The 13,989-nt window shown below is 47.8% G+C and overlaps 1 long non-coding RNA gene across 1 annotated transcript; it reads right to left on the reverse strand.

Moving 5' to 3' along the window:
- Nucleotides 1–9,661: 9,661 nt before the first annotated feature.
- LOC115108882 (uncharacterized) lies at nucleotides 9,662–13,598 on the reverse strand. The gene is made up of 3 exons (XR_003860419.2): nucleotides 11,388–13,598; nucleotides 10,874–10,968; nucleotides 9,662–10,743 (listed from the first exon to the last, which is right to left on the reverse strand). It is a non-coding gene; the product is annotated as an uncharacterized LOC115108882 (long non-coding RNA).
- Nucleotides 13,599–13,989: the final 391 nt, after the last annotated feature.

The following is a 13,989-nucleotide window of genomic DNA, read 5'->3' on the forward strand; positions in this document are numbered from 1 at the left end:
AATTCAACAACTAAACCAACCACCCTTGTCACACCCTGACCTAACCAAAATAATAAAGAAAACAAAGATAACTAAGGTCAGGGCGTGACACTTACCCACATGTACATACAGTATTACCTCAACTACCTCATATCCCTGCACATTGACTCGGTACTGTAGTCCTTGTATTTAGCCTCGTTCTATTTTTATTGTGTTATAATTTCCTTTTTATTTAGCTAATATTTGTCTTATTTTTTAAACTCTGCATTGTTCGGAATGGGCTCATAATTAAGCATTTCACTGTAAAGTCTACACCTGTTGTATTCGGCACATGTGACCAATAAAGTGTGATTTGATTTAAACCTGTTTCAGAGAAATCAGATTGTAAACCTCAGTCACAGAAGCAATGAAATAAGAGGTAGACATCCACTTTCTCCTGGTAATCTCATTCACTACCATCTGATGTGCAGATGAGCATCAGTCTGGAGCTGCCTCTCACAGGGGGAGCCCAAAAGCAAACAAGTATTGCATTCATCTTCTCCTAACACATTTTGACTTACTCAATTATTTCAAAAGTCATTATTTCGGCACCAGATGTATATTTTTGATCATTTCTCAAATGCGGTTTATTTATTAAATCCGTCCCATTTTCATGAACGTGTTCCTTTTAAATCTATAGGCCTATCATTGTTTAGTGTTTCAATACGGACATTTTCACCAGCACCAATAGCATAACATTCCACCTACAGTATTTGGAAAAATATAGGATATTTTTTTCAAATCCAGGTTTCTCTGGAGACATACCTGTATCAGTGATTTTGACCAAATGCCACCTGCGGATTGAGCCTCCCATGTAGGCCTACTCGCATAAACAGTAACTGTTCTGTACACAGTATTAGGAATTAGAACTCTATGCATTGGTAGCTCAAGGGTGTCAAAAGATACAAATAATGGCAACCTGCTAATTAAAAGTAATAACGTTACTGCTGTAAGGGTTTTCCTCCTCTTCGTCTGAAGAGGAGGAAATGGCCACCCCTCTCTCACCATGGCCACCCCTCTCAATGACCCCACTGGACAGAGGGGCAGCTCGGGACAGAGGGGCCCTGGCTCAATGCTTCGTCTGAAGAGGAGGTGTAGCAAGGATCGGACCAAGATGCGGCGTGGTAAGTGTCCATGGTTGTTTATTTAAAAACATGAACTGAACACTCAATGAATACAAAACAATAAACGTGAACAAAACCGAAACAGTACCGTGTGGCGAACAAACACAGACACGGAAACAATCACCCACAAACACACAGTGAAACCCAGGCTACCTAAGTATGATTCTCAATCAGAGACAACTAATGACACCTGCCTCTGATTGAGAACCATACTAGGCCGAAACATAGAAATTCCCAAAACCTAGAAAAACAAACATAGACAACCCACCCAACTCACGCCCTGACCAAACTAAATAAATACAAAACAAAGGAAATTAAGGTCAGAACGTGACAGTACCCCCCCCCAAAGGTGCGGACTCCGGCCGCAAAACCTTGACCTATAGGGGAGGGTCTGGGTGGGCGTCTGTCCGCGGTGGCGGTTCTGGCGCGGGACGCGGACCCCACTTCAACATTGTCTTAGTCCGCCTTATTGTCCGCCTCCGTGGCTTTCTCACCATGGCCACCCCTCTCAATGACCCCACTGGACAGAGGGGCAGCTCGGGACAGAGGGGCAGAAGCTCTGGACAGAGGGGCAGGAGCTCGGGACAGAGGGGCAGGAGCTCGGGACAGAGGGGCAGGAGCTCGGGACAGAGGGGCAGGAGCTCGGGACAGAGGGGCAGGAGCTCGGGACAGAGGGGCAGGAGCTCGGGACAGAGGGGCAGGAGCTCGGGACAGAGGGGCAGGGGCTCGGGACAGAGGGGCAGGGGCTCGGGACCTCTGGGCAGGGGCTCTGGCGCCTCTGGGCTGAGGGGCTCTGGCGCCTCTGGGCTGAGGGGCTCTGGCGCCTCTGGGCTGAGGGGCTCTGGCGCGGCTCTGGGCAGGCGGGAGGCTCCGGCAGCGGCGCCGGACAGGCGGGAGGCTCCGGCAGCGGCGCCGGACAGGCGGGAGCTGCGGCAGCGGCGCCGGACAGGCGGGACGCTCCGGCAGCGGCGCCGACAGGCGGGGACGCTCCGGCAGCGGCGCCGGACAGGCGGGAGACTGCGGCAGCGGCGCCGGACAGGCGGGAGGCTCCGGCAGCGGCGCCGGACAGGCGGGACGCTCCGGCAGCGGCGCCGGACAGGCGGGACGCTCCGGCAGCGGCGCCGGACAGGCGGGACCACCTGCAGGGAGGAGACAGAGAGACAGCCTGGTGCGTGGGGCTGCCACAGGAACCACCAGGCTGGGGAGACCTTCAGGAGGCTTGGTGTTAGGAGGAGCCTGAAGGACCGGGCTGTGGGGGAGCACTGGAGCTCTGGTGCGCAACCTTGGCACCACTTCCCCAGGCTGGACAACTACTCTAGCCCGGACCCTCCAGAGTGCAGGCACAGGTTGAACCGGGCTGTGGGTAAGCACGGGAGATCTAGTGCTTACTACACGCACCTCTCCCTTTGGCTCCACTCCCACATTTGCCCGGCACGAGCGGAGCGCAGGCAGAGGACGCACTGCACCCTCCCAGCGCCCCGGAGACACAGCACGCAGAGCCGGCGCAGGATAACCTGGACCAAAACTGCGTACCGGCGACCAGACCCGCTGAGCAGGCACCATACGCCCTGGCTCAATGCCCACACTCGCATAGCGCACCGGGCTATGGGCACGCACTGGCGACACCGTGCGCTTAACCGCATAACACGGTGCCTGACCAGTAATGCGCTGCTTATCATAAGCACGAGGAGTGAGCTCAGGTCTGCTACCTGGCTTAGTACCACACCTCGTGTGCCTCCCCCCCAAAAATAATTTGGGGCTGCCTCTCGTACCTGTCGCACTGCCGTGCTGGCTTCGCCAACCTCATTCTCCTGTAGCCTTCCGCGCACTGCTCCATCGAATCCCAGGCGGGCTCCGGCACTCTCCCTGGGTCGACCGCCCACCTGTCTATCTCCTCCCAAGTCGTGTAGTCCAGATTCTGCTCTGATGCTGGCCACTGTTGTTGCTGCTGCTGCTGCTGCTGTCGTCGCTGCGGTTTTTTACCACGCCGCTCAGCTTTCGCTGCCTCCAGCTCTGCTTTAGGGCGGCGATTTTCCCCAGCCTGTGCCCAGGGTCCCTCTCTGTTCAGTATCTGCTCCCATGTCCAGGAGTCCTGTGATGCTGGCCGCTGTTGCTGCTGCTGCTGCTGTCGTCGCTGCGGTTTTTTACCACGCCGCTCGGTCCTTGGTGGGTGGGTGATTCTGTAAGGGTTTTCCTCCTCTTCGTCTGAAGAGGAGGTGTAGCCAGGATCGGACCAAGATGCGGCGTGGTAAGTGTCCATGGTTGTTTATTTAAAAACATGAACTGAACACTCAATGAATACAAAACAATAAACGTGAACAAAACCGAAACAGTACCGTGTGGCGAACAAACACAGACACGGAAACAATCACCCACAAACACACAGTGAAACCCAGGCTACCTAAGTATGATTCTCAATCAGAGACAACTAATGACACCTGCCTCTGATTGAGAACCATACTTGGCCGAAACATAGAAATTCCCAAAACCTAGAAAAACAAACATAGACAACCCACCCAACTCACGCCCTGACCATACTAAATAAATACAAAACAAAGGAAATTAAGGTCAGAACGTGACAACTGCCATGTGCTACAGATGTCTGGTCAAAACACGTGATGGTAGGTCAACTTTGCGTTTCAAAGGAAACAAAGTTAAACTTTTCTTAAGAAAGACATTTTCTAAATGAATATCTTAATGTTACTCTGGTCTGTGCTCTTTGAATTTACTATGCACAGTGTTTAAACATGACCAGCAATAGCAGTTAACAAGACCTAGCAATTCATTTGTAGCTAATTTTGCAAACAGTGAATTCATGTGGGGAGGATTAAGGGAAATGTCAAACAACTCGATAGCACAGGTACCTCCTCACAGGAGTATCCTAGAATTATATTTGGTTGGTGGGTATTTTATCCTGGAAAATGTTATCAATTTGCTACTTTATAACCCCCACATTCAGGAAAAGGCGGGCCAAACAGGCCCCAATTAACATTGGTGGGGCTGTAGTGGAGCGGGTCGAGAGTTTCAAGTTCCTTGGTGTCCACATCACCAACAAACTATCATGGTCCAAACATACCAAGACAGTCGCAAAGGGGGCACGACAAAACCTTTTCCCCATCAGGAGAATGAAAAGATTTGACATGGGTCCCCAGATCCTCAAAAGGTTCTACAGCTGCACCATTGAGAGCATCCTTACCGGTTGCATCACCGCCTGGTATGGCAACTGCTTAGCCTCTGACTATAAGGCGCTACAGAGGGTAGTGCAAACGGCCCAGTACATCACTGGGGCCAAGCTTCCTGCCATCCAGGACCTATACAATAGGCGGTGTCAGAGGAAAGCCCATAAAATTGTCCGACTCCAGTCACCCAAGTTATAGACTGTTTTCTCTGCTACCGCACGGCAAGCGGTACCGGAGCGCCAAGTCTAGGACCAAAAGGCTCCTCAACAGCTTCTACCGCCAAGCCATAAGACTGCTGAACAATTAATAAAATCACCACCGGACAATTTACATTGACCCCCTCCCTTTTTGTACACTGCTGCTACTCGCTGTTTATTATCTATGCATAGTCACTTCAACCCACCTACATGTACAAATGAGCTAAATTAACCTGTACCCCCGCACACTGACTCGGTACCGGTGCCCCCTGTATATAGCCTCGTTATTGTTATTCTTATTGTGTTACTTTTTATTATTACTTTTTATTTTAGTCTACTTGGTAAATATTTTCTTAACTCTTCTTGAACTGCACTGTTGGTTAAGGCCTTGTACAGTAAGTAAGCATTTCACGGTAAAGTCTACACTGTTGGTTAAGGCCTTGTAAGTAAGCATTTCACGGTAAAGTCTACACTGTTGGTTAAGGCCTTGTACAGTAAGTAAGCATTTAAGGCCACAGGTAAGCATTTCACGGTCTACACTGTTGGTTAAGGCCTTGTACAGTAAGTAAGCATTTCACGGTAAAGTCTACACTGTTGGTTAAGGCCTTGTACAGTAAGTAAGCATTTCACGGTAAACTCTACACTGTTGGTTAAGGCCTTGTACAGTAAGTAAGCATTTCACGGTAAAGTCTACACTGTTGGTTAAGGCCTTGTACAGTAAGTAAGCATTTCACGGTAAAGTCTACACTGTTGGTTAAGGCCTTGTACAGTAAGTAAGCATTTCACGGTAAAGTCTACACTGTTGGTTAAGGCCTTGTACAGTAAGTAAGCATTTCACGGTAAAGTCTACACTGTTGGTTAAGGCCTTGTACAGTAAGTAAGCATTTCACGGTAAAGTCTACACTTGTATTTGGCGCATGTGACAAATAAAGTTTGATTTGATTTGACATTCAAGATAGAAAACGTGTGTTTCTTTCCATCTTTATATATAGTCAGACTGTCAAAATGATAGTTTTGCAGTTTTGTGCATCGTAGCTAGGTTTCCATCCAATTGGTGACAGATTTTCATATGAATATTCTAATATCATCAGAAATTAAATATGTGGATTTTCCCACCAGATACTGTGTGTTTCATCAAACTGCCTTAATTTTGCTGGACCCCAGGAATTGACAGCAGCTGATGGGGATCCATAATAAATACAAAAACAAATGGACTTGTAATGATGACATAGTGCACATAAAAATAACTTTTGCGGTTAAATTACACCAAATACAAGTTACGTTTATTGTTTTGTAGTGTTTAATATAGATTCGTGTTACGTTTGTTGAATAAACATGGATCGCAATCTACACGCTGCATTTTGGTCCGACTCTCTTCGCCACAAGAGAACCGTTATAGAATCACCCACCACAAACGGACCAAGCAGCGTGTCAACAGGCAGGAGCAGCCCAAAGAGGAGATGCGTAAGAAGGATTTCTGGACATGGGAGGAAATCCTCGACGGGAGAGGACCCTGGGCTAAACCAGGGGAGTGTAGCCGCCCAAAGGTGCAGCAGGAGAAGAGGCAACAGGAGCAGCCCAAAGAGGAGTACAGTATGGACTATACTTCTTGGGAGGAGATAGACAGGTGGGTGGTCGACCCAGGGAGAGTGCCGGAGCCCGCCTGGGATTCGATGGAGCAGTGCGCGGAAGGTTACAGGAGAATGAGGTTAGCGAAGCAAGCACGGCGGCGCGGACGGAAGACCGAGAGTCAGCCCCAAAAATTTCTTGGGGGGGGCTTTCTTGTGCTTACCGGGGGGCTAGAGAGACCGGGCAGGCACCATGTTATGCAGTGGTGCGCACGGTGTCCCCAGTGCGGGTGCATAGCCCGGTGCGGTATATTCCAGCTCCTCGTATTGGCCGGGCTAGAGTGGGCATCGAGCCAGGTAAGGTTGGGCAGGCTCGGTGCTCAAGAGCTCCAGTGCGCCTGCACGGTCCGGTCTATTCAGTACCACCTCCACACCCCAGCCCTCCGGTGGCAGCTCCCCGCACCAGGCTTCTTGTGCGTGTCCTCGGTCCAGTACCACCAGTACCACCTCCACACCCCAGCCCTCCGGTGGCAGCTCCCCGCACCAGGCTTCCTGTGCGTGTCCTCGGTCCAGTACCACCAGTACCAGCACCACGCATCAGGCCTACAGTGCGCCTCGCCTCTCCAGCGCTGTCGGAGCCTTTCTCCTCTCCTGCGCTGCCGGAGTCTCCCGCCTGTTCAGCGCAGCCAGAGCCTTCCTCCTCTACAGCGCTGCCGGAGTCTCCCGCCTGTTCAGCGCAGCCAGAGCCTTCCTCCTCTCCTGCGCTGCCGGAGTCTCCCGCCTGTTCAGCGCAGCTAGAGCCTTTCTCCTCTCCAGCGCTGCCGGAGTCTCCCGCTTGTTCAGCGCTGCTGGAGCCTTTCTCCTCTCCTGCGCTGCCGGAGTCTCCCGCCTGTTCAGCGCAGCCTGAGCTGCCAGCCTGCATGGAGCAGCCAGAGCTGCCAGCCTGCATGGAGCAGCCAGATCTGTCAGCCTGCATGGAGCAGCCAGAGCTGTCAGTCTGCATGAAGCAGCCAGAGCTGCCAGTCTGCATGGAGCAGCCAGAGCTGTCAGTCTGCATGAAGCAGCCAGAGCTGCCAGTCTGCATGGAGCAGCCAGAGCTGTCAGTCTGCATGAAGCAGCCAGAGCTGTCAGTCTGCATGGAGCAACCAGAGCTGTCAGTCTGCAAGGAGCTGCCAGTCTGCAAGGAGCTGCCAGCCTGCAAGGAGCTGCCAGTCTGTAAGGAGCTGCCAGTCTGCACGGAGCTGCCAGTCTGCACGGAGCCGCCAGAGCTGCCAGTCTGTAAGAAGCCGCCAGAGCTGTCAGCCTATATGGAGCAGCCAGAGCCGCCAGTCAGGGTGGAGCAGCCAGAGCCGCCAGTCAGCATGGAGCAGCCAGATCCGTCAGTCTGCCAGGATCCGCCAGTCAGCCAGACTCTTCCAGATCTGCCAGTCAGCCAGACTCTTCCAGATCTGCCAGTCAACCAGACTCTTCCAGATCCGCCAGTCAACCAGACTCTTCCAGATCCGCCAGTCAGCCGGGATCTGCCAGAACTGCCAGTCGGCCAGGATCTGCCAGTCAGCCAAGATCCGCCAGTCAGCCAGGATCCGCCAGTCAGCCAGGATCCGCCAGTCAGCCAGGATCTGCCAGTCAGCCAGGATCTGCCAGTCAACTAGACTTTTCCAGATCTGCTAGTCAACCAGACTCTTCCAGATCCGCCAGTCAACCAGACTCTTCCAGATCTGCCAGTCAACCAGACTCTTCCAGATCCGCCAGTCAACCAGACTCTTCCAGATCTGCTAGTCAACCAGACTCTTCCAGATCTGCCAGTCAACCAGCCGGGATCTGCCAGAACTGCCAGTCGGCCAGGATCTGCCAGTCGGCCAGGATCCGCCAGTCGGCCAGGATCCACCAGTCGGCCAGGATCCACCAGTCAGCCAGGATCTGCCAGATCCGCCAGTCAGCCAGGATCCGCCAGTCAGCCAGGATCCGCCAGTCAGCCAGGATCTGCCAGTCAGCCAGGATCTGGTAGATCCATCAACCTGCCTGAGCTTCCTCTCACTCCTGAGCTTCCTCTAACTCCTGAGCTTCCTCTCACTCCTGAGCTTCCCCTCACTCCTGAGCTTCCCCTGAGCTACCCCTCAGTCCCGAGATACCCCTCAGTCCTGAGCTACCTCAATCCGGAGCTGCCCCTCAGTCCAGTGGGGCCCGTTGTTAGTTTTCAAGGTTAGCGGCGAGGGTCGCCACTCAAGGGACGCTAAGGAGGTGGACTAAGACAACTATGGAGTGGGGTCCACGTCCAGCGCCAGAGCCGCCACCGCGGACAGATGCCCACCCAGACCCTCCCCTATAGGTTTAGGTTGTGCGTTCGGAGTCCGCACCTGCGGGGGGTTCTGTCACGGTCTGACCATCGTTCGTATGTGTTTTCCTTGTTTTAGTGTTGGTCAGGACGTGAGCTGGGTGGGCATTCTATGTTGTGTGTCTGGTTTGTCTATTTCTATGTTTGGCCTGATATGGTTCTCAATCAGAGGCAGGTGTTAGTCATTGTCTCTGATTGGGAACCATATTTAGGTAGCCTGTTTTGTGTTGGGTTTTGTGGGTGATTGTCCTTAGTGTCTTGATGTCCTTGTTCTGTGTGTATGTGCACCAGTATTAGGCTGTTTCGGTTTTCGTTACGTTTATTGTTTTGTAGTGTTTAATATAGATTCGTGTTACGTTTGTTGAATAAACATGGATCGCAATCTACACACTGCATTTTGGTCCGACTCTCCTTCACCACAAGAGAACCGTTACAAATGGGTTTGCATCGCATTTTCTACTGATGGTTTTATCACCAGAGATGTTTCTTTACATAGTGTATGTGCCCACTCTGGTATTGGCACATGCACTCTAGCCAACAGCTTGCAGATACAGTGGGAGTATAACCTACACTGTAGGAAAAACCTGTATGGCGTCTTTTTCTGACCACCATACAACCAGTTGGTCATAATTGTGACCTCTATCTGACCAGCTAGTCATATAATTCTGACCACTATATTATATGCTATGCTATGTAGCCTACTGGTCATAGGTAGGACCTCATCATAACCTGGTAATGACCACCCTGGGTATTGAAAACCTTGTTCATTACATTTCTATTTGTTTCCATAGTAACCAATAAAGTTAAAAGCTGCAACATATTCGTGCATTTAAAATATACTGAACAAAAATATAAATGGAACATGCAATAATTTCCACAATTTTGCTGAGTTACAGTTCATTTAAGAAATCAGTCAATTGAAATATATTCATTAGGCCCGAATGGATTTCACATGGGTGGGCCTGGGAGGGCATATGTCCACTCACTTGGGAGCCAGGCCCAGCCAATCAGAATGACTTTTTCCCAACAAAAGGACTTTATTACAGACAGAAATTACTCCTCAGTTTCATCAGCTGTCAGGGTGACTGGTCTCAGACGACCCCCCAGGTGAAGAACCGGATGTGGAGGTCCTGGGCAGACATGGTTACACGTGGTCTGGGGTCGTGATGCCGATTGGACATACTGGTAATGTAATGCTTGTCTGTGGTGGAAGAAGAGGAGGACCAATGCGTAGCGTGGTAAGTGTCCATATTGATAATTTATTATCATGAACACAAAAACAAAAAAACAAGAACGAACTAAACGAAACAGTCCTGTACGGTGAATACACAAAACAGAAAACAATCACCCACGAAACACAGGTGGGAAAAGGCTGACTAAGTATGATTCTCAATCAGAGACAACTAATGACACCTGCCTCTGATTGAGAACCATACCAGGCCAAACGTAAAACACAACGTAGAAAAACGATCATAGACAACCCACCCCAACTCACGCCCTGACCAACCTAAAACAAAGACATAACAAAAGAACTAAGGTCAGAACGTGACCGGTAAATTCTCTATAAAGACGTTGGTAGCGAAATTATGGTAGAGAAATTAACTCTGCAAGACATCTGTGGCATTGTGTTGTGTGACAAAATTGCACATTTTAGAGTGGCCATTTATTTTCCCCAGAACAAGGTGGACGGACCTGTGTAATGATCATGCTTAATCAGCTTCTTGATATGCCACACCTGTCAGGTGGATGGATTATCTTGACAACAGAGAAATGCTCACTAACGGGGATGTTAACTAATTTGTACACAAAATTTGAGAAAAATGTAATGAACATTTCTGGGATCTTCTTTTTCAGCTCATGAAACATGGGATCAACACTTTACATGTTGCTTTTATATTTTTGTTCAGTAAAGATCAAGCAATAGCTAAAACAATTCTACATCACAATTTTTTGCATATCTGCGTACAGTAATTGTTCCATAATTCACCCACAGACATGACATGAATAGAAAGACTGGGACACAGAGTATATAAAGGCAGGTTGTTGATTAATAAAAGTGGTGCGATGGGTCAGATCTGCAGTGAAGAGAATCAGTAAATTACAACTTTACCAATTTGAGATTTTAAAAGAAAACTAGAAAAGGACATTCCTGAAGAAACTTTGTGGACGTTGTGGCTAAAAATATTTCCGAAGAATTTCCATGGTACTAGTTGAAGAAGTTTGTGTCAGTTATAGCTTAGAGATGTCTTCAAAAAAGAGTAACTCCTCCTCCACCCTGGCAGTCAGGGGCATATTTTGGACTTTCAAGAGGGCTTGCAAAAACTACGGAAATAATATAATGATTTGCATAATGTGTATATACAGGACACGACAGAACAGTAACGCACAGTAAAATCTACAAAAAATGTCTCATTGTCTATGTCAAATGTCTCAACTGCTCATATTTACTTACCAATTACAATGGAGAACACACGAGTGGTAGCAAAGGCATGTTCACTCCTCTGTCCCTTCATATTGAAGTGGGACATTAATTCATTGATCATCAATCTGAAACATTTTAAGAAAGATGATATCAAAATTAGACAGTAGTAGTTGGATAATTAACATTTTTAACTCATTTCTAAATGGCAAAGTTTCGCTTAATCCTAATACATGTTGTAATATTCAAACAACTTTTTATAAACACATTGCTCCATAATCCTGAGGACATTCTCCCGGACAGAGAATCCCCCAAGAAAAGTAAATGCAAAAATATACGTATGTGTAAAGAGGCATTAAAGAGACAATCAAATATCGTCTTTTTCAAAAGTGATGTGTCTGTCATATCATTCCTGCAACAATCATTGTTAGAAATGACTGTAATTGGCTAATCTCTTCCTCTTCTCTGCAAATGTGCACACGTGAGTTTGAGTGAACGACATGGAGAATGAGTTAGAGAGAAATGGGAGAAGCCATACATGACTCACTAAGGGTCTGTTGAATCAGGACACATGGGTGTTGCACCTGGAAAAAAAAGGCAAGTTAAAATAAAATGTGGTTTGCTTTACAAACGTATGTTAGAACCATTGCTATTTCAATTAGATCTACTTACTTACTCTCAGAAAAAAGGCTTACAAAAGGGTTATTCTGCTATCCCCATAGGAGAACCCTTTTTGGTTCCAGGTAGAACCCATTTTGGTTCCAGGTAGAACCCTTTTGGGTTCCATGTAGAACCCTCTGTGGAAAGGGTTCTACATGGAAACCAAAATAGTTCTACCTGAACAAAAAAGGGTGTACAAGGATCCCTGATGAATCAAGAAAAACGTCACATATTTGGGGGTACACATTTTTTTAAATGAGGCTAACTTAAAATGTCTCTCAAAGGTGGTCTGCAGAAGAGCTGGCATGACCCAGGTTACAACACTGCCTGGGTTCCTCCTAACTGTGGCATGGTACACAGTAGGCTGGAAAATAACTGTGTCCGGGATCCAAACCGCATCACTGTTTGAGGTATTATGAGAAAGTGGTGATGGATTATGAGAAAAAGGTGATGGATTATGAGGCAAATGTGATGATTATGAGGAAAAGGTGATAGATTGTGAGGAAGAGGAGGGAGAAGAAAAGGAAGAAGAGGACAGAAGAGGACAAAAGGAAGAGAATGAGGACACTGAGGAAGAGGACACTGAGGAGGAGGCCATGCAATCCGGTTTCCGAGCTGGTCACGGGTGCACCTCAGCCACACTCAAGGTCCTAAACGATATCATAACTAACAATGATAAAAGACAGTACTGCGCAGCCGTCTTCATCAACTTGGCCAAGGCTTTCGACTCTGTCAATCACCGTATTCTTATCGGTAGACTCAACAGCCTTGATTTCTCTAATGACTGCCTCGCCTGGTTCACTAACTACTTCTCAGATAAAGTGCAGTGTCAAATCGGAGGGCCTGTTGTGCGGACCCCTGGCAGTCTCTATGGGGTGCCACAGGGTTCAATTCTCAGGCCCATTCTTTTCTCTGTATATATCAATGATGTCGCTCTAACTGTTGGTGATTCTCTGATCCACCTCTACACAGACGACACCATTCGGTATACATCTGGCCTTTCTTTGGACACTGTTTTAAAACTTCAGTAGTTCTAAAACATGCAGAGATTTTGCAGAGAGCCACATCATTTTACAGAAATACTCATTATAAATGTCGATGAAAATACAATTGTTAGACATGGAAATATAGATACACTTCTCCTTAATGCAACCGCTGTGTCAGATTTCAAAAAAGCTTTACGGAAAAAGAAAACCATGCAATAATCTGAGAACAGCGATCAGAAAACAAATAGAGATATCTGCCATGATGGACTCAACAGAAACCAGAAATAACATTATAAATATTCACTTACCTTTAATGATCTTCATCAGAATGCACTCCGAGGAATCCCAGTTCCACATTAGATGTTTGATTTGTTTGAGAATGTCCATCATATATGTCCAAAGAGCTACTTTTGTTAGCACATTTGGTAAACAAATCCAAAGTCATGAAGCGCGTTCCCTAGTTGCAGACGAAATGTCAAAAAGTTCCGTTACTGTCCGTAGAAACATGTCAAACGATGTATGGAATCAATCTTTAGGATGTTTTTAACATGAAACTTCAATAATATTCCAACCGGAGAATTCCTTTGTCTTCAGAAAAGCAAAGGAACGCAGCTACCTCTCATGTGAAATGCACATGACCAGCGCGTGAGTGCTGGCAGACCTCTGACTCATTCCTCTCTCATTCGGTCCCACTTCACAGTAGAATCCTCAAACATGTTTCTAAAGACAGTTAGGAAGTGCAACATAACCAATATCCCACTGTGTATTCAATAGGGGCAGGGAGAAAATCGACCAACCTCAGATTTCCCACTTCCTGTTTGGATTTCTTCTCAGGTTTTTGCCTGCCATATGAGTTCTGTTATACTCACAGACATCATTCAAACAGTTTTAGAAACTTCAGAGAGTTTTATATCCAATACTAATAATAATATGCATATATTCTCAACTGGGACTGAGGAGCAGGCAGTTTACTCTGGGCACCTCTGGGCACCTTTTCATCCAAGCTACTCAATACTACCCCTGCAGCCATAAGAAGTTTTAATAAACCTCCAAACAAGCTTCAAATTCATACAACACTCCTTCCGTGGCCTCCAACTGCTCTTAAACGCTAGTAAAACTAAGTGCAAGCTTTTCAACCGATCACTGCCCACACCCGCCCGCCCGCCTAGCATCACTACTCTGGACGGTTCTGACTTAGTATATGTGGACAACTATAAATACCTAGGTGTCTGGCTAGACTGTAAACTCTCCTTCCAGACTCATATTAAGCATCTCCAATCCGAAATTAAATCTAGAATCGGCTTCCTAGTTTACAACAAAGCCTCCTTCACTCATGCTGCCAAACATACCCTCGTAAAACTGATTATCCTGCTGATCCTTGATTTCGGCGATGTCACTTACAAATTAGCCTCCATCACTCTACTCAGCAAATTGGATGCAGTCTATCATCACAGGGCCATCCGTTTTGTCACCAAAGCCCATATACTACTCACCATTGCGACC

Source organism: Oncorhynchus nerka, linkage group LG25 (genome assembly GCF_034236695.1).
Source record: "Oncorhynchus nerka isolate Pitt River linkage group LG25, Oner_Uvic_2.0, whole genome shotgun sequence".
In the NCBI taxonomy this organism is placed as follows: domain Eukaryota; kingdom Metazoa; phylum Chordata; class Actinopteri; order Salmoniformes; family Salmonidae; genus Oncorhynchus; species Oncorhynchus nerka.